We start from the raw sequence: 21,407 nt of genomic DNA, 5'->3' as shown, positions 1-21,407 counted from the left end.
ATTCTTAGTGTATAACATAAAACGCAAAGGAAACATTTTTTTTTAAATTTATCAGTACTGTTTGTGACAGATTTGTTAATAATTTAGACCGCAGCAGTTCTCATGTACTGTATTACCCACTTTTTCACAGATTTTTTTTTTAAATATCTACATATTCCATAGGTATGATTATCTGACTGACAAATCATTTATGGACTAAAAAAAGCAAATCAAAAATTCATAAGGTGTGACTAGTAATTTAAAATATACTATTCTGAGGAAAAGGAATCTAAAAAATCTACAGTAGTTCTCCATATTCCAAATTTTCTAAGCAAGCATATCCACTTTAGAGATCATGCAAATCAGGAGCTTCATACCGTGGTATCTTACAGTTCCACAGATTGGGAGTTCACTCCAAGTTTCTAGAAGGAAATGTAGGATTCCTTGCTGTGCATTAGGGGAATTAATCTATAACTAGTCTGTGTTAGGAGTAGCTCACTTCTGTTTATTCCATTCTAAATGGTGCCTTGGCTTTAGCTACTTTTATGCTCCTATTTGTGGAAAGGGAACCTGTGGACTTAAGAGAGGCTGCCCTTCTAATCATATAGAACACATACCTTCTAAAGAATAGCAGACTTCCCATGTCACTCCCAAAGATGGTAGACATGCAAAGAACTTTCTTCTCAATTTTTCAATTATTTTCATTTTTTTTTAGTCAAATTGTTGCAGCAAAAAAAGAATACTCCAGTCTGAACAGCGGTGATATTGCATAATGGCAATGAGGATACATTTAATCATCGTTGACACACTGATGAGGAGGTAGATGGAAATAACCATTGACTTGCTGTTAATACCACAGCAAAGGATAAAAATAATCCCTCGAGATTGTTAAAAGTATTGGAAAAGGGATGAGAAAGCTGACTGAAAAGCATATTTTAGAAGGTAATTCAGTTGCAACACTAAAATTGAAAGAACTTCAATGCCATCAAGTCCCACCTGCTTCTGTTTCAGAGAATCACACCAAATAATCTGTTTACTAAACTTATTAAATTCCAGTTTAAACAAAATTAGGGGTTTGGATCAACTGCTTGAAAGGCTGTTTCAGAACTTGATTATTTTAATGATAATGTACCTTTATCTAATTTTCATCTGAGGCTTGTACCTGAGCCATTAATAACCATTTCTTCGACTGCTGGTGTTGACTTTGACTCAAATATTTCTTAGCTCATCTCCATGTGTTTCCATACAGGACTTGTCTGCCCCCTTAACCTTCCCCACATATCAGTTTTTCTTAGCAAGATAAGCCTCTCATTCTCTTGGCTACCCTTCTCTGCACCTGTGCTGATTTCAGTTTAGTTTTCTTTAATTGAGTAACCACAACGGTACTTAGTGTTTCAGATGAAGCATCAACAGTAAAGTGTCTTGTAAAATGGCATGCAAACATACCTTATGAAACGCATTTAGGCTCTCATTTGTCTTTTACAGTTTGTTTCCTAGTTAGCTGCTAGATTTGAGTATCACCATCATCAGTTTATGTTGAAAGATATTATTCATTCTGGAGGACCTCAGCAAAACTACTTTATGGATTTAAAAGCTGTTCCAAGGTCACAAAATCCACTTCCAAACACCACGCATTCCATAGCTTTGTACTGCACCAGTATACATTGGGGTATCGCTCTTCAGTGCCATTTTGATAACAATCTAACTGAGGTTTTAGTGATCGGAGCACCCCTCTTTACACTGTCATATCTACTTCATTGATCAATGCAGGAAGCTTCATAAATGTAGATAAGGTATTTTGCAGACATTTTGTAATTAGCATCGGAAGATGAGCTATCATAATTGCTTGCCTGACAGTAGTTTCTCATAATTTATAATGTCTTGATATATAATGCATATCCTGTAATGCATTTCAACCAATTTGTAACTATCACAGTCAATCATCTTAGAAAAGTGTCACGGTATGAACTCCTTTTAATTCTATAGTAAGTGTTCTGTTTCAAAAAATTGTTGTATTACAGTAGGTAGCATTGTTTTACAACCAGGCCTGCATAAACCCTACAGGATTTCACCAGATAACTTGTTTGTCCCTGGCAGGTTTCAGTCCTTAAAGGCTAAGCATTAATGAAAGCCATCAAAGATCAATTCAGAATATACACTTTCCTCCTCGTAGTGGAAAATGATTGATGTTAACAACTTTGTTGTAAAATGAAAGTTTTACACTTGCCTAGAAAGCAGTCGAGTTCAGGTTTTTAGCTGAAACTTTCTGACACCTGCTAATGTTATAATTTAAGGAAGAGTCAGCACTGGGTTAGCCAAATCAAAGGTAATCATATTGTAGGCACAATTGATACACACAGCTGAGGCAAAATTTAAGCTGGAGCTTTCTGTTGCTTGATATTGCCAAAGAAATGCCCAGTGCTGGCAAAAGAATTGCCCCTGTATAATCTATTTAATAAGGTAATTACAACTAGCTGTTTCTGAAAATGAATCTACAACTATAAACAGCTTGTCATTAGTGCTGAAAGAATGAGTCTTATCCTCAGTCTGCTTCAAGTGCTTATTCTTGACCCCATGTTACCCCCTTACACAATGGGATATGTGTGCCTCTAGTGATCTGGAATAGGGAGGAGAATTGAGTTAACATTAGACAGCCAAAAATCAGTTTAATTTTAGTTCGCCATGGTTTCACAAAGCCACAGAATCATCTGTAGTTGCACAAAGGAAAGGGGTTGCATAGAGTGGAAATTAGCAGTCCAAGACAGGCCAGGGCTGCTTCTGTTTGCAGAAACATTGGCTCATGCTGATGCAAAGCTTCTGCAAAGTTTAGCCTTTAGTTGCACTGTCTCAAACTGCTGTTCATGCGGACAGTGACTCCTCTTTGAAATTGTTAACACTGTAAACTTGATAAAAATTATTTATGGAAAATCTCTTAGTAATGAAGATACTTCTGAAGATGAGAAACTGTATTAACTACCAGCAATTTCTAACCAAGTACTTACATATAATGATCACAATTATAGTATGTAATACTTTAAAAGTTTTTTACATATCATTTACAAAAACCTCCCAAATGTGCAGAGCTTACACATTTCACCAAACGTAATTCCTTTCCTGTCAAATATTGAATAAATATGACATAAAGAATTCTCTTGTACCAACCACCAGAAAGAGCATGTGATACACATTTTTTCACTGCAAGAATAATTTATGTTCTGAGAAGCAGCAGCCTCAAGAACTCAGTACTTACTTTCCCAGCCCAAAGGAAACACAGTCAAACACTCTCATGCTGCATCTCCCTCGAAAATGTATAAAATCTTTTTCTCATTACTAGAACTGCTGGGGACAGAAGTTCCATTACAGTCAAGACTGCAAGTTTGGACTGTAGCTTTATTCTGGGGCGGGGGGGGGAAAGCTGGAAAACTTATACTTTCTGGTAAGAAAATTCTCCTTCAAAATTTTCAGCAGTCTATCCAAAATGCTTTCCTTCCATTTTAATGGCTTTTTGTGGTGCATTCTATTGGTTTTTATGTATGCTCGTCTTCCTTCTGAGCAGAAAAATTCTCATCACAGACACACGGTAATTACCTGTCATCAGAGAAAAACAGCTTTATGATCTGATCTAGAAGAGATCTGGGAGGGAAATGTCCCTCACTGAAATTGACTGGGCCAGGGTGTTCTAGAGATGTAACTCTAAACAATTACAGTAAGTCTTATATGCTTAATTACCTAAATAGCTCTGTGAATCTGAGCTTTATTTAAGAACAGTTACAACTGTTGTGACTTATTTCTCCAAAATCTTTTTCTTATCTCCTTATCCTACACAATTCAACCTACTTTCTATTTTTAACACCTTTTCAAGGTGAAAACACACTTGTAAAAAAAGTATGGGATTGATCAAACTTCCAAATATGCTGCTATCTTTAAATTCTCTCAAACTTACATTGAAACTAAAGAAATCTGTACAGCTTTCACATGAAGTCATAAATTATTTCAACCCAAGATGCCTCCATTTCACATACAGCATCATACATTTGGGAGTGAATTTGATAACTTGGTATTCCTATGCTTTGTCAGTACATATGAATGGCTTGTGCATACAGGCAACCTGAAGTTTCTCTCTTCCCTCTTTCACTGTCACCAGCCTGGCTACTCCTGAATGGCTGCCATTTGTACTGACTGATCCTGGGTACTGGTTTCATCCAGCTGTATCTAGAATCTTCCCTCCACTTTTAAATGTAGCAGAGGAGACAAACAGGATATCTAAGAGTGGCCCTGGAGTTTTGCAGTGCAAAACTGAAGTCAAAACATAATTTAAAGAAAACAAAAATAACTCTGGATGGGAAAAAATGCAAATCTAGTCTAGTATGTGGTGGCAATAACATGAGATAAAACTGTTAGCTATGGGTTAAAAGGCTTGATAAAAAAAATCCTTACAGTCTCAGTTTGTGCATATCTGGATGTCTGTCTTACAAACCAACATCTCTTTCTCTCTCAGCCCTGCAGCATCAGTTTCAGCAGTGGCTCCCTCAATCATCAGTTTTTCTCTGAAAATTCTCACCAACCTAGCACCTTGTCAGCTTTAGCTGGTGTAACAATTGTAGCCACGGGCTTTCTCATTTTGCTGTACAGAGTAGTTCTGAGCACTGAGATAAATCACAGTGATAAGATACAGGCTGCTGCTCCTCAGTACCATCTCATTGATGGAGCTGCTCCAGCGTTAGAGAAAAGGTTAAACAGTTAGAAAAAAAGTTAAAGAAACATCTTTCTGCCAACTATGTGGCTTGGGTTATTTTGAGGTTTTGGCAGGAAAATCATTCATTTCTATTCCACGCAGGAAATTACTATACTTCATATTAAACCAAAAATAAATCTGTTCAGTTTCAATGACTTTCAGTGATTTTGTTCATTCTGGCACAATAGTCAGTGTGTTTATTTTGAAATAAGACTTAATATATTTTAGTTCGGTAGCTATTTTTCATTATCCTTCATTTGACAAGAAAACAAATGCTCTTACCCTGGTTTTGTACATTTAAATAAAATAAGGTCCATTTACATTAATTTTCTTATGGCAAACTACTGTGTTTGTTTTTTCAGTATTGTGCTGCATTTGGTAAGCCTCCTTCCCCCAAGCATCTCTGAAATTGCTTGCTGTTGAAAATATTTTTAGTTTTATTTTAAGACGTTATAACCAATAGTCTATATATTGAATTAAGTAATCTTATGGTTAATAAAACCTTATTACAATTGCCTTTTTAACACCAATATATATTAAAGGAAGTCTCGTGAAAAAGGGGCATTTAATTTGTTAGCCTGACTGAGTATGTGTTTTCACTGAAGCAGTGTACTAATAGTCAGGAACAGCTATAAACACACAGTAGTTTGGTGTCTAATTTTCTTCAACTTCTGTAGGAAAATAATTGAGAATCAGGTAGCTAATTGCCATTTCTGTCATTTAATTCCTCCTCCAATATGCCTTATGGGTCGTATTTAGATACCAGGGTAGGTGTGAAGGTGGACAGAGACAGGCAGATGTTAAATGGGATTTCCTTCTGTCATTCAGCATCAATGATTTCTGAGTAATTATACGGAGAGCCTAAAAGGATTATAAAATCCATTTAATTTACTAACACTACTAGGGTGGTTTTTTTAAACTCTTCTAACGTTGTTCACTTTCTCTACAGGCTTTTACTGTTAATGAATATGTAAACTGAGTCAGATATATTTCATAAAATGTACAAAGCATTTTTTAAAAGCAGCAGCTACCAGATGCAAGCAGCTAATCATGTTGGTATTAAAAATCTTTCCTGTTGGAAAAAAAGAAATTGTTGACTGGCTACACTTCATCCATGATCAGTATTTTAGGGGCTAAAGGTGATTGCTTTGGTGAAAGCTATTTGTATATTTTAACCATATTACAAACCTAATATTTAGCAAGTAGCTATTACTTCCACAAATATTGTAAGCAAAACCAGCTAATGCAAACATATAGCTACAGGAAAACATTCATCAGAAAGTAATTCCTGTATGTACCAAACCGAACAGAAAAGATCATTATATATGCCGTATGAGATCACTGTGTAACATAATGTAAGTCTGGCAGTGAGTTACTGCAAGTCTGAGCTGTTGTATTTGTAGACAGATCAATGAACAGTGAATCTTTTCCAAAATAAAACTACATTTTGCCTTTATTCCTACTACACTAGGAGCTATTGAAATTCAGGCCTTAATCAGGACACTCAGTCAGGGTCCTCAGTCTTCACCTAAGTGATTTGATGGGTAGAAAGCAATGTAGTTTCTTCCTTGATCTATGGAAGCCAAAGCATTGGTAAGGAGGTAGGACAGGCTACTGCACTTCTGGGTCTCGTTCCAAAATACAGGAGTAGTTTGCAATCAATATAAGTATCTGCCTAGGAAGGCAATGGTAATACCTAATGCATTTTAGAAATATTTTCAAGTCAAGTTCCGATATGGCTTAAATGCCTAGAGTTCAAGGACAGAAGCCAAATTTCACATTCTAGTTTATACTGTAGCTAGCAAGAGACAGATCTACCCTAAGTTATGGCGAGGCTGCACCATGTCCCACATCGCATGAGAAGGGCTGCTGTGGAACACCCCAACCACTGAAGCACCGCAAGGCCGGCAGGCAACTCCTCTTCCACGTCAGTAGTTTTTGGAGGAAATCTGGTCAGCTGCAGTCTTCCCGGGAGAGGCCGAAAGCAGGTGCATATATACTCATATTTCTGTTGCTAAATACTCAGTATAACTCATATAAGTCATGACTGCTTGTTTCTGACATTTTAAATAATTACCTGAGACATGAAGCAATGTCAAAACCATCCATATTTTGATAAGAAGAAAGTAGAGCACTTCTGTATTTCTAAGTAATATGACTCAGCACACAAAAGAATTTGCGAGTTTATCAACAACCAGAACAGCAGACTTTCTTGTTATCGCATAAAGTCAAAAGAGAAAATAATAGTGGAGTAAAGTGGGACAGAATCCTAAAAATGAATAAAATTGTAGTTTGTAGCAGTGGCTGGAAGCACTGTCTCACAAATGATGTGTTGCGACTTTTACCAAACCGTACTTTCCTATGTCTGTCTGCAGTTAAACACAGAGGAGCTGTAAGCATCTGGAAACAAAATATCCGCTGACCAGTCAAGCAGATTATTCTTAGCTATCACAACAATATAGAAAAAACCCCAACTACTAGTGTAAGCAGGCAAAAACATTTATGTTTTCACAGTCTGAATTCCTTCCCATTTCCAAACAAGACTGTTAAATGGCAAAGGCAAAGAGCTGCTGAAGGGTTAAACAGAACTAAAGGATGGCAACATACAGTCACATATGCTTATGTATATTCAGCTCAAACCATCTGCTGTTCATATGTGAAAGCTGCTAAATATGATATTGCATCATAGCAGCAATTCTTGGGGGCAGGATATTGACTGTTCAAGACCAACCCGTTAGAAGAGGGTCAAGCTGTATAACAAATAAAGAAAAAATAATCCACAGCATATTTAAGAATTTAAGACAACAGAAAGATACAAGATGTCCTGGTTTGAGCAACACGGGACTAATTTATCTTCTAATGCTTCGCAAAACTGCACTTTTAGAAGACTCTAGTGTCTGAATTTGTGAAAATATTTACTTTATAGCCAGCTATGGTATGTGGTTTTCAAGGTCTCAGTGTTTTTGAATTAGCCAGGTGCAGGGATGAGGAGCGAGACCTGGACACTTGACCCAAGCTGGCCAACAGGATTACTTCATACCACAAACGTCACATTCAATATAAGTTAGAAAGTTTGCTGAGAAGTTCCCTCTCTCCTTTGATGGCTGCCATCCTGAGAACTTCTTGCCCCGGTGCCGGACCCCTGAGCCCTTCCCTTCCTCCCGAAGCTGTAGCACTCGCAGCGTCCGACATTTGCTGTCCCCTGCTGGGAGTGCACAATTCCCTACTGATAGAATAGGCTGAGTATAATCCTTGTATATTTATATTGGTATCGGGATCAATATTTGTTCTTTAGTATTATTCTATTATATCTGTCTATATTTCAACCCTCAGATTTCCTTGATTTTTCCTAATTCCCCTTCCCAGGTGGGGAGGGGTGATCAGGTGATAGAATAATTGTCTGAATGACAACAAAATGCTGTGGGTTCCTCAAACCATAACACAAGAGCAGTCAGATGATTTCACCACTTAACTACCAGTCACTGAACTGTCATTACTCAACTGTAATGAGATGTTCAGGCAAACTCTCCTTAGCTACCTACACCATTCATGAAAATAGCACTTCTAATTAATTTCTAGGTTTTAGACACCATACTGTGAGCCCTTTACACTGAGATGATATTTTTTAACTCTCAAAATTATCTATAGAGATAGTAGGGATGTAATTTTAAAGCTTTTGCGAGTACCTTGTACTTTGTACTGGCATATATAGGATGTTTGAGAGGCTAAGTACTGTTATTAGTTCTATGAATATTTTATTTCCTAATTTGTTTCCAACTTTTCTGGGAGAAGGACCCCTATATACCTTTGTTCTAAAATTTTCCCTCCAGTCAAGGTTTAGGAATTAGTCTGACAACTGGAGAACTATCAAGGAAACCATTTGTAACTCCATCTCATCTAACAGATGAGAAAATTTATTACTGCATCTGATTTCCAAGATAATTTTAATTTCTTTGTTCAGCAGGAGGGAAAAGATTGGAGGACAAGGTAGATTGCATGTGCCACCATTGTTGCTTTTCAGTAGCATGACCAGTTATCTCACATTGGCAGAAAGCCCAGATGTTATGCTGTCCCTTAGGGGATATTCTGTCCATATAAAAGGCAAAATTTCAATGTATCTTGACTGCTTAGAAGAGTCTCCTTGTGTTTCCTGAGGGTGTAAAATGCAGGAATAAAGTTGAATATTTCTGGCAGATGAGAGTTGCAAAGGAAAAATAATAAATAATGATATATTAAATAGTGCCGTACAACATAGAACAGCCCTGTGTGATTCAGAAAAAGAATGTAGACAGTTATTTACATTTTGTATTTTACTGCATGACAATCACAGATAGGCAGTATTCTGCTCTAATGCAGGCAAAAAAGTATGAAGAGCTAGAAGGAATTATACATAATTGAATGTTTACTATGAAAACACAAATTTGTCTTTGTCTGCATTAAGTACCGTGTCAGCTCTCATAAAATTAGGTATCTGCCTAAGCCATTAAAAGGGTACATTTTAGTTTTGCACCCACAGCGTTCTAAGAAACTAGAAAGAACTCTTCCTCTGCCGTGTGAAAAGAAATATGCACCAGATGATACAAGTCCAAACCATCCAGCTGCAAATTGGAACAGCGCCTGTCCACTGGACTGGAGCTCTGACAATAATACTTTATTTGTAACTGAAAAACAGTGGTACTGACTCTTCACGTGGCCAGGTAATATAGGCAACAACAGCGAAACAGAAAAAAATAACTTACGAATTTTGCTTCAGGGAACAGGATAGGATTAGTGAGATGGACAGAGTATAAAAGCCCTTTAGTGAAGTATTTTATTCCAACCTTCATTTCTCCACCTTCTGAAGTATTGCATCAATACATAACCCATGTGATATTTCTTCAGGGACACATCTAAGATCACAGTCTAGCAAAAAATTAGTCCTCAAGTGTAACATACTATTCTCAGCATTTCTGAACAGCAACAGCACTGTATATTAGACTTATAGGGCTCCTAGATCAGATCTGTATCTATATAAATGCTTTATCAAATAATATGATCTTAATTAAATACACAATTTCACTAGTAAATTATTGCCAGACATGCTACAGAATGCTATATATGTGACTTCCATTACAAAGTTTATATATTCCAGTTTATGGATACTTAATTAAAAAGTAATCTGTAATGCAATAAAACATTCAATCATGTATAAAAATATCCCTGATAGTAATTTATAAATTATTAGACTAAGTTATCTGCATTATATTTTTATGTTATTTAAAAATAATTATGTTAATTTAAAATTTGAATGGACAGTATCTGCACATATGTTACTTTAGACTGCATACGTTAATTTAGACTGTGCAAGCCATACAGCTCCTAATTTTCTAATTTATAGGTTTCTAATACTAGTCTTTGGCTTATGTCATCTGTTTTTACCAACTTTAATATTTTATGGTACCCGTTCAACTGCAACTGCATTCCAACAGTGTAGTTTAGATAGAAAAATAATGGAAATAAAGAGTATTTTTTCCCCCCATATAGATCAGCATAGCTTCAGTCTGCACTGCGGGCAGCATATAATGGTCTTGGTCTTCTGACATACTTTGACTTCAAATATTATATACCACTGTCTTTACAAGACATAAATACACAATCCCATCAAGTCAGATAGGTGAAAAAAAGCAAAGCTTTCTTGCAAGCCAGTTTCCATTTGTGAGCTTATGCTACTCAAGGGCTTGCGTAGTTCTGCTACTCAATGCCTCCTGTTTTACGAAGGCATTACAGGCAGAATTCAACTGTAGTTCCACATCTGTAATATCACTGACATGAGCAGGATTCTAGTCTTTGTCAAAGCTTGGCGTAGACTAGCGCTTCAGATATCACTTGTGGTGGTAACAAATTAAAATAAGATGCGTATTTTACATTGTAACAAAACTTAGAGAGTAACATGAACTGAGCGTTGTATACTATCATTAACATCACCAAATAATGACAGAACTTGCTACAACTAAAATCTTCCATGTGGGGGCAACATATGGAAATTTAATTTTATCGAATAAAAGTTCAATCACTGAAGACCTGGCCAATCAACTACAGCCTGAAGTCCTCCAAACAAAGCAAAACCTGTATGCTTCAGACCACTACCACAAAGACTAGTGGGCAGAAGAAAAACAGACACATCGCTGGCATTAAGGACAAGGAAAGCATCCTCTCTCCCTGCCAAGGCTTAAGTAGTAGTTTTCATCTCTCTTCATGATGAGCATTGTTTGTAAACTGCTAACTGCTCAACACCTACCACTCTGCACTTCCTGAAAGAGGAATGTGTGCTCCAGTAAGGATGCTTTCCTGAACATTATGACAGGATTTAGTTACAGACACTTTTCCCTGCAGAGGATTACAATTTTTTATTTACAATGTCTTGAGTCCTACAAGTCTTACATAAATCCTTCACAGAAAAATAAACAAGTTTGGTTTCAATTACTTGAGTAAGACTTAGATTTCGCCTCAAAAATCTAAGAAGCTTATGCAGGACACTTTGTTAAATGTGACCTTTACTATGAAAAATAACTCAGCTGCTAAAATGACCTTCATATTCTTCTGAAGTGTATCATTACCTGGTGTGATAACTCTGAGGTGGCAAAAGCAGAGTCATTCAGCTGGGACTTCACCAGAATTGAGCAATAGGGTCTAAGGGTCCATCTAGGCAGTCCTTATAGTTTGAATGCTAAAAATTTGCCTTCAATTTGCCTTCTGTACATATGAAATTCATCCTTGTTCAGCTGCTCAAAACAGACAACTCATGCCAGATATCTCTACAAAGATGAATTTCACTTATGATTTCTACCATTACAGCTGAGAGAAGAATTTCCCCCTATCTGATAGTGATGTTTGGGTCCTCGGTAGAGAAACTGAAAAGGAAAATCGGGCAAGAGGCAATTAAAGACCTCTATTATAAACCATTGGAACAGACCAACTATATAACATAGTCTAATGTGCTGATGATTAAAAACTTTCCATTAAACAAGAAAATTATTATTTTAAAATACAATTTAACAACAAGTGAACACCAGCAAGTGCCTAAGTAAGGATTTTACTACATGCTTTCTAAAATCTTAATGGAAGCCTCATGGGCAAGTATTACCCTTTTTAGATTCTTTAGGGAGGAATAATCATAAAGGCATTGCTATGGCCTATTGCACCACCCCTCAAATATTTCTCTAATGGGAGCTTAAACAAGGGGGAAAAAAAATTCTTCATTAAATTGACTTTAATTTGCAATAGCAAATTCCAACAAAGCATAGAAATTGAGCATAGAAATAGGCACGCTAGCATGCTAACATGTTGGATGGATGGCTTAGCAGAATATATTCCTAGTTGAATCTGAACTGACTTTTCTCTTTATTTTTCAGACACACTTTAATCTTGATTAATGCTTACCTTGTTTTAGGCAATAGGTTTTGTCAGGGAAGAGAGAGGAATTTCTTTTCTTTCCCACTATCTTTCACAGACCTTTCAATCTGGAATGCTTGCTAAACTTCCCTTTGAGCCTAAAAACAGCTGGCTGGCAGGACATGCAGTGTTCCTACTCTTTTCTCATGTCAGATTAATTTCTGCTTCCATCCACCTCTTCAGTCCCCGTGCCAGCTATGGTTTAGGGAAGTTAGCCTCTCTCCTCTTCTTGGGCATCAAATGGCAACACAGGGTTGGGAAGGAGTTTCAGAAGTCTGTTGCAGTAACAGCACAAGATAAGCCAGAACGCACAACAAACCTGAACACAGGAACAATAATATTGCACAACTTCTGAAGTTAAAATCATTTGTTCCTTCCAAAGGAAGGGTATACTTATTCTAGAGTCATACCGCAGTTGATTTAAGTCTTTCTGATTTCAGAATTGCTCAAGAAAAGGGAACAGCCTGAGACTTTTACAGTGAGTGAATTTACACTCCAACCAAAACTGTTTCCCTAATAGAGGGATGTGAATTTGGACACATTATTTCCAACTGTACAGCACATGTACAATCTATTAAAATCAGTATCTTGCGGCTAGTCTTAAGTATGCAAACTTAATAAACCTGAAGGAGGCCCAAAAGCAGAGAGCAACTCCAAAATATAGTCTATTTAAAACAATCTACTTTAAAGATTTTTGGAGAAGATAAAAATTAATGGAAAAATTTTATTGTTTCTTAACAACAAGAAATTCCAAACTGGTATTTTCCCATTATGAAGAAATGAAAACAAATCTTTAGATTTATATCAAATCAATGTAGATGGAATTATTTTGGTTTTCTCAGCCATTGGAAGTTTGGTAGGTTTGGGGTTTTTTGGAAACATTTCTACAGTACTTTGCCAATTCTAAGAATTACTCAATTATAAGGTATCATGGGAGATGCAGCATGGCCAGACAATCCAGCAAATACAAGGAGGGTATACTAAAAATGAACTACAACTTACACCTGGCACTGTAGCAGTTTAGTTTCCCCATTTGAAAGATTAAGTTTTCACAAAAACCATTTATATTTGTTATTTTCATTTGGTTCTTTTTCCAAGAAAAGTAAAAATTTCTCCCCAGATAGCTTTATGAAAATTCTACATTAGTCAAAATTCTCACAGGAGAGTATTTCTGTAACAATTTTTCAACCAGTCCTTAGCTCAATTTGGAATCTCAAAAGTGAGATACAAGCAATTGTGAAATTGGTTTTGAAAATTCACAGCATGGGTATGAAATCCTCTCTCACATTTGCACAGATCAATAGCAACTCATCTGAGATCTGTGTTAGTGAAAAAAAAATCACGCTCATCTTTTGGACACTGAAATTAATTTCAAAAGACCTTGAACTGAATTAAATTTTCTGCTTTGAGACAGCAGCACACTTGGTTTGATATCTCTTTGCCCAGGGGCACAAAGCCTGATTTGCTTCTGAGTTAAGGGACCACTGCAGTTCCCTCATACACACATTGCTAGGGGTATATGGAATGCCCTGTAAAGAAAAGCAAAGTGTTCGGAGTAAGCACATAGAGCTATATGCTGAAATTCAGGTACTCTGCTGATCAACACGACACAGTGGCATTCTGGGTGGGTATAGCCATGATGCTGACTCAGAGAGTGTGCCTCACAGGGCTGTGGTGGTGCAACGAAAACGTGGAGGGCTTCAGCTACCTTTCTCTGCCTCTTTCAAAGCCAATGCCTGATGTAAGTAGAAGTGAAATATGGGGAGAAAACTCCTAACAAGAAGTTTTTCAAAAGTAGAAAAAAGACAGGGCAGGAGTTCAGACTTGACTTCAAATTACATGTTTGTACAGATGGATTTTTTTCCTAAATATTTTTCCAAGTTTTAGTTAATTTCTCTTAGACACAAGGAGCTTAGTAAATATTTCAGTTCTTCCACTGTCATTTCAGATAGCTGCACAAAGCATAAGATTTTAACTGTAATGTTTAAACAATAAGATAAATAAAGTAATATGCAAAGTACACGTTACTGACAATATTCAGCAGGATACTTAAGTCAACAGGACTTCTCACAACGTAAAAATTTGTCATCTACTTAAGTGTTTAGTTGAATCCCAGCCAATGGGCTTCATTATAGTCTTTATGGGTTTTATCATTTTGACCTTTACCGCACAGTAAATTTTGCCCTTCTTGGGGTATTTATAACATGTTATATGCCATACTTTCAAAGGAGATTAACACAGATTTATCTACTGCAATTAGAAAAGGATGAGCTTACACTGGACTGTAGTGCTTGCACTCAATGGAAAAATGCATATTGTATATATTAAAAAATTATTATCTTTAAATAAATAGACCATTTTAAAATTTGTGGTATTGTCAGAAATTACACTGATAGAATGCAATTTCAACATTTTAATTTCTTGAAGTAAAGGTGACTCAATCAGCCCATAAAACCTGTAAGACTCATTAAGTCTTTCACAAAAATAATATCATCTCAGGCACTTAAGAAAATAAAAGTGGAGGTTTAGGTCTAATCATTCATTTTCCCATCTACCAAACTTTTAAGGTTACAATGAAGCTACAGTGTGAAGTTCTGAGTGTTATTTTCTGCACTCGTGTTTCTCATTATTATTTTACTATTCTTCATTTTTTTAACTGCACAGTCATGCACATCATGAAAGAATTATTCAAGAAACCACATAGGGTATTTAACTATTGCCTAATAGGACCAGTTTCCCTAAAATGCATCTATAACTTGTAAAAGAAGATAACTCAGAACACCTGAAGTTCATTTCCAGTCCCTTGCCAGAAATGCCCACTTGTCTTATTTTCACGAATAAATTACTGATTCTATGCAAAATTCCCATAAAGGTATAGCTTTGGAAGAAAATACTCAATATAAAAATTCAAGCTGAACAATTCAACGGTAAAAAATACAGTTTTACAATAAAAGATGTCAGACAGTCTTGACTATTGATTACAATGTGTCATGTATAGAACACACGGTTTTATACACATGCATGTGTGTGTGTGCGCTACATATATTTTCAGATTGTATAAATTCAAGGGGACTGTACAGCTAAGGCACTTAAAATTACCACCCACCAATTTACATGAGTAAAGTAGCTTCATCTAAGTCACACATCCATACTTTTTATGACATTCCATAGAAGCAACAAATCTAAAATTAGATGCTTGAATAATACTAGTAATATCTATGTTACTCAGTTGCTGAGGATCATCAATTTAGCAAGTTGAAAGATAATCAACGCCTAGAGTTATTAAATTTCAAAATCAACCAGTACTGAATGCAGCAAATAGATTATTATGAGAGAAAGATGCTTTGACTTATATTTGACAGCATTCTGCTAAAGGATATTTTCAAGACGGGATACATGATGACTTAGCATCAACCCTTTTTATTCTTGATTATTAGACAGAATTTCATTGCAATTCAGCCCACATAAACAGAGCAAATTTATAAGCAGACTTCATTTCTTATATAGATACCTAAATAAATTACAAAAGTTGTCTTAAGAACCAGCACACAGAACATGCAGTTTGACAGAGTGGGCTGCGGCTGTGAACACTACATCATTTTGTATTATGAATTCCATTTTGCACTATGCCCGAAGCAGGTTATGTCTCAAACAGGTTACTGTAATGCATTTGAAACAGATGTCCAAGTAAGGGTGATGGACGGTTAAAGAAAATTGAAAGTCAATATGGCAAATAAAAGGCCTTGAACTCAGAGCCTCATTCACTAGGTTTTCTACAAAAAGTTTCATGGGTGGGGTGAATGTGCCAGAGCCTCCCAGAAGAGCACACGACCCAGAGCACAGTCTTCCTCTGAGCAGCAACCCAATTTTCATCTTCGGGGAAACATTAGGAAACATATATCAGGAACAATTTTATCCATTTGCAAAAATATTATTTTGTTTGTGAATTGATTTTGCCTTAGAATTTCCTCTTACTATTTGTATATTTCGTCCTTTCCTATGTTGTCCCCAAGGAGTAAATCAGAAGCCAAGAGTGTAAGTGTGTACTGTATAGTAATGTTTGCCAAGAGATGCTAAAGGATCTACAGCCTAATAGGAGCTCGGAGGAAGCATGCATAAGTGATAGAAAGGAAAAGCAGCAGGCAGAGCATCTCATGGGGGAGAGCCTGAGTCACTAGCTGTAGGGTCTGCAGTGACAGGACTTTGGAATCACCCATTTTGATAAAGCGGATTGAGCCTGGATGTGTTCTCTGAACTAGATGCCACCCAGAAGCAGTTGATAAGAGAAGCACAATTTTATTTAGCTATTTAGTCAACAATTATGTTCAACTTGAAAAACAAAGCTGGCAAAATAAAATCATGCGAAGCAAGCTGGAACACTATATGAAGACTTTCAAAAACCCAGCCCTCTAGGAAGTTTAGCTTTCCAATCCTCCTCCATTTAGTGTTTAGCACATGGAAATTTTATTCTGGGGTCTGTCAATGCTCTGTCTCATTAATACTATTCAGCATTGACTTTTTTTTTTTTTGGTAGAATTTGCACTGCTTCCTAACAAAAAGCAATGTTTTGCTATTAAAATGTTTAGATTTAGATATTCACCTTAGAAAATCCAACTCCATGGAATTTCTTACCATTTTTCTAGCAAAAACCCCCTACCAAAATATGTTCTGGATTGCACTTAGACTATTTTGCCTGAAGGAAATTGGGCAAATATTTTCCATCCTGCCCATTACAAACAGGAGGGTTACAGCACACACACGCACACGTCCACACGGACAGGAAGTCACAGGAAGTATTAAGTAAGCATTCAGCCCTCAGTCGTGTCCTAGGCCAAGAGTCCAGCGACTTGTGGGAGGGCACCATGCCAGCCTAACAGATGGACGTTCATATGGGTAGTCAGGACATCATGTGAAGCCATCAAGTATAGATACTAAGGGCATGATTCCAACCTAAGAACATGAGCTTTCTGTGAAGGTTAAGGGGATGTTAAGCTGGATTTACTTTCAAAAATAAAGAATAAATTCCACAGCCATGTCCGGTAGTAGTTATGCTCTTAGTTAATCAGGTGGAGTTGCTGGTAGCTAAAAAAGAGCTTTTTTGTAACAGAATTATCATGAGGTAAAGTTTTAACATTTCACAAGGAAGATTTCATTCTGACAAATAAACATGTATTATTTGTGGGGAGATGGAGTTAATGATAATGATTTTGCACTGGCAGTGCTTTGACCCTGCATCCCCATCTGGCCTGTGCCTTTTCCCTAAAGGAGACAGGAAACAGCTATTTGAGCAGTGACTGCAGCCCAGACAGCCAAATGCATCCTCCAGCAACCATTACTGGGACAGTCAGAATTGGGAACCGCTACCATTTCCTGATGAGGAGAGAATTAGAAGAACAGAGGCACAACACCTCCACACACATTGCCCTGAAGAGCACTGAGCTAGCATTGCTGATGCATCTGAGTGAAAAGCAGGCCTGCACATCCCACAGTCTGCTGCTCTGTTCGTTGGCAGGAGAGAGAAAGAGGTTAGGAGTCATGCCTCGTGAATTTAAGTCACTGCTACACCACCATAACCCAAGGATGGGCCAAAGCCTGCTGCTGAAATGTGATCCCACCTCTTACTAAGGTCACAATATCAAAGTCTGAAGAGCTTTTCAAATTTTACCAACTGACTAAGCAGAGCACATGAAATTTCATTCCCAAGTACAGGGGAGAGGCAGCATCTTGGTTTATGGAGCACTGTGTATTTAGAGCAAAGCTGGGCCAGGAAGCACTGAATTCCTCTTTCAATTGAAATGAGATATTCAGAAGAAACATTAGAACTTTATGAAGATGAATAGTACATAGGTTTTGTTGATTAAAAGGACTTGTCTGTTTCTTTGCTCTTGATCTAAAAACATAAAGAGAGGGAGAACCACTGCTTCCTCTTATGGGTCATTCCAGAGGATACAGCTTGAATTATCTGCTTTCAGCTTCCAGACATTTAGGTTCTTTCTGCTAGACTTAACAGCTCCTTCATATTCAGCACTCTTTCCATGAAGTTACAGATCGCAATGCAATTTACTTCTCAAACAACTTTTCACTAAACAACAAAGATTGTCATCTTAAAGATTCACACCAAAGGAATTTTCTGAGGAATGCTATTCCGCTGCTCTTTTGTATGCCCTCTCCAATTTTTCAATGTCCTTTAAGAATTCAGATGCCAGAAAATGAATGCGGTAATCCAGTTTTAGTCTCCCCGGTGCCATATAGACAGGGAAAGGTTGACTTCTTATTCTACCTCTTTATGCAGCCTACGGTCCCCATTCTTACATATATCCTATTATTTCTTTCGTGAGACAGTACATTCAAGGATACAGCTACTATTTTTTAGTTTCAGCCTACGTGCCCTGGTTCAGCCTACATGCCCTGGTATGATTAAATTTACCATTTCAGAATGCATTTGTTTGCATTTAATGTCCCAGTTACAGAATATTCCAAATTCTTCTATTTTGATTCATTACCATGTCATTAGCCACTTCACAACTAGTTCTTGAAGTATCCATATATTTCATAAAAGTGGTTTTATATTTTCTCCAGACCTTTTCAAAGCAAATTAATGCTATTGTGATCATTTCTGCGGACTTTCACTAGAAACTGGCACTGAATTGTGATCCTCCATTAATGAATTTTTGGAAGCTCTTAGTCAATTTGTAAATCATGTAATGAGCTTTTTATGAGTATAGTGCTATTACTTTATTAGAACATTGTACAGTAATCAGTAGAATAACTTACAAAAGGATATGTCTGTAATGGCTACTTGGTGGGTTTTTTATATAAAGAATATAATAATCAAATCAGATTTCTTTTCCATTAATAAGGTCTGCATTACCATACTGAGTGACATTAATTATACTCCTGTCAGGTATTCTTTATTAAATTAATCTAACATCACAAGTTTCATTATTTTGCTTAGAACTGATGTCAGGCTCACTGCCATACAGTCATTTCAACCACTATATCCCTTTTATGAATGCTGGCACAATATTAACATTGTTCCAACCTTCTGGAACTTTGCCCAGCAAGATTTGTTAAGAGGTTACATCAGCGTTGTAGACTGCTGAGTTGTAGACACAGATATTTGATTACGATTTTTCCAAGTTTGCTGATGTTTTAGATCTAGCAGTGACTTACAACACTTCAGAAATATTTCTTCAAGGATCTATCTGGTTGTTGCATAAATATTAGCGCATAATTATTAACAGTTTTATGACAGATGTTGTTATTGGGATTTTTATGACTTTCACTATTACTGGAATTATTTTTTTGCCTAATGTATGGAATCACAGAATTTTTCAGAGTTGGAAGGGACCTCTAGAGATCATCTAGTCCAACTCCCCTGCTAAAGCAGGATTGCCCAGAGCACATTCCTCAGGACTGCATCCAGGCAGGTCTTGAAAGTCTCCAGAGAAGGGGACTCCACAACCTCCCTGGGCAGCCTGTTCCAGTGCTCTGTCACCCTCACTGTAAAGAAGTTTTTCCTCATATTTGATCGGAATTTCCTATGTTCCAACTTGTCCCCATTACCCCTCGTCCTGTCACTGGGAGCCATTGAAAAGAGTCTGGCTCCATCCTCCTTAAACCCATCCTTTAGATACTTGTAAACATTAATGTAGTTACATACCTACTTACTCTCCTTAGTCTTGCTCTGATGTTGTCACATTCCTCTATCAAGTTTCTGTATTTCATACCACGTTCCTCTATCAACTTTCTGTCTTTCATACCTCTTGGTTTCCACAGACGTGTACTTACTTTCTCCTTTCTCCATTCACTATATGCCTGTTAATTCCTATTTCTTACTTTTACTTTTGCATTCAAAGCAGATGGACTTGCAGCTAAGATTTTCAGCATCTTTGAATCATTACTCTTTTGTTATCTAACATTTTCATTAAGAATTTAAATTTTTCATTCATCTATTTTTCTGATTTCTCCTCCCAGTTATTTCCACTTACATTTTTCTCCACCATAGGAAATTATCTATTTAGAAGAATCAACATTTTACTGCTTGGGATTGTTGTTTGTTTGTCTATACTGACTGCAGTCAGGTCATGAAAACCACCCCTAGGGCAGTCATTCATATTTATTGATTCTAATGAGATCTTAAATTAAAAATACATCATGTTGGGCATGGAGACTTTCCATTAGAAAACCTTTTTTCTTTTTTTTATTATAAAAATTTAATATTTTACTAGTGTGTTTGACAAACCTCCAGTTCATAGACCTCCCAACGCATTTATAAATATGCATGATTTTGTGTTATCAAGAACTCCAGAATACTACATCTCTTTTAACTACTTGGTTTGTCCTGGGAATTACATCCACTTGTTTTATGATCCCAGTAGCTTCACTGCTACCATCAGCGTTCAGGCTTGGCGTTCTCACTGATGAGGGTTTCCAGATCATCATCTTTATTACCAAGACTTCATGACAGATATTTCATACAACAAGAATCCCTCATTTTGTGTCTGTCTGTTCTCCCACTTCAGATACATTTTGCTGGATTACAATTAAGTACTATAATGCATACACTATGACTTTACATCTGACACAGTATATGATGACTCAATATTTTTTCTACAGGTTTGGGTTTTGTGTATTTCTAACTACTCATGATCAATTCTCTTATAAAGCATCAGGAAGGGCATGTTTCCATGAGTATGATTTTCCAAGGGTATGATTTCCATGAGAAAGGCATCTATATTTAGCAAATGGTACTCCTTGCACGTGGCCAATAGAGCTGGCTGCACATTGCACTTGTGAAAGTTTGCAGTAATGACAGCATTCCTCTTTTGCCTCAGGGGACCTGCTGTTGATCTGTTTTTCTATATCACCCTTCCTACTGTATGGCCATTTAATGCTGCCTTCTTTTGCATATCTATTGAGAACTGTATCACAAAAAAAAACCTTAATCTCCCTGAAGTGGCACAGTGTAAGTGAGAACAGAATCTGGATTGCTCTTTTACTTTAGTATATTCTGGACCAATACCTTGGACAAATGAAACAAATTACTGAAATGGAATTCTGGCTTTTTTTTTTTTTTGCCTTTTTTTTTCTTCCATTCTGCTTTGTAAGGTTATTCAATCAGTTCTTAAAATAGTTTATGTAGTTTAATTTGGGGAAATAAATGAGGTTACTTTCACAAAAATGTCTTAATCTGCACTTTTTCTGCAAGATGGACAATATTAGAAACCTGAGATCCCTTTTCTCGTGAACATAATAAGAC

General features: G+C 36.7%; 1 protein-coding gene across 1 annotated transcript in view; it reads left to right on the top strand.

Moving 5' to 3' along the window:
* The window catches only part of KCNH7 (potassium voltage-gated channel subfamily H member 7), a 237,852-nt gene that overhangs the window by 110,020 nt on the left and 106,425 nt on the right, over positions 1-21,407 (top strand). The window lies entirely within an intron of this gene.

The sequence above is a fragment of the Rissa tridactyla genome, chromosome 7 (assembly GCF_028500815.1).
Source record: "Rissa tridactyla isolate bRisTri1 chromosome 7, bRisTri1.patW.cur.20221130, whole genome shotgun sequence".
NCBI lineage: Eukaryota > Metazoa > Chordata > Aves > Charadriiformes > Laridae > Rissa > Rissa tridactyla.
Note: the sequence above shows the minus strand (reverse complement) of the source record. Positions and strands in the feature narration are given on the sequence as shown.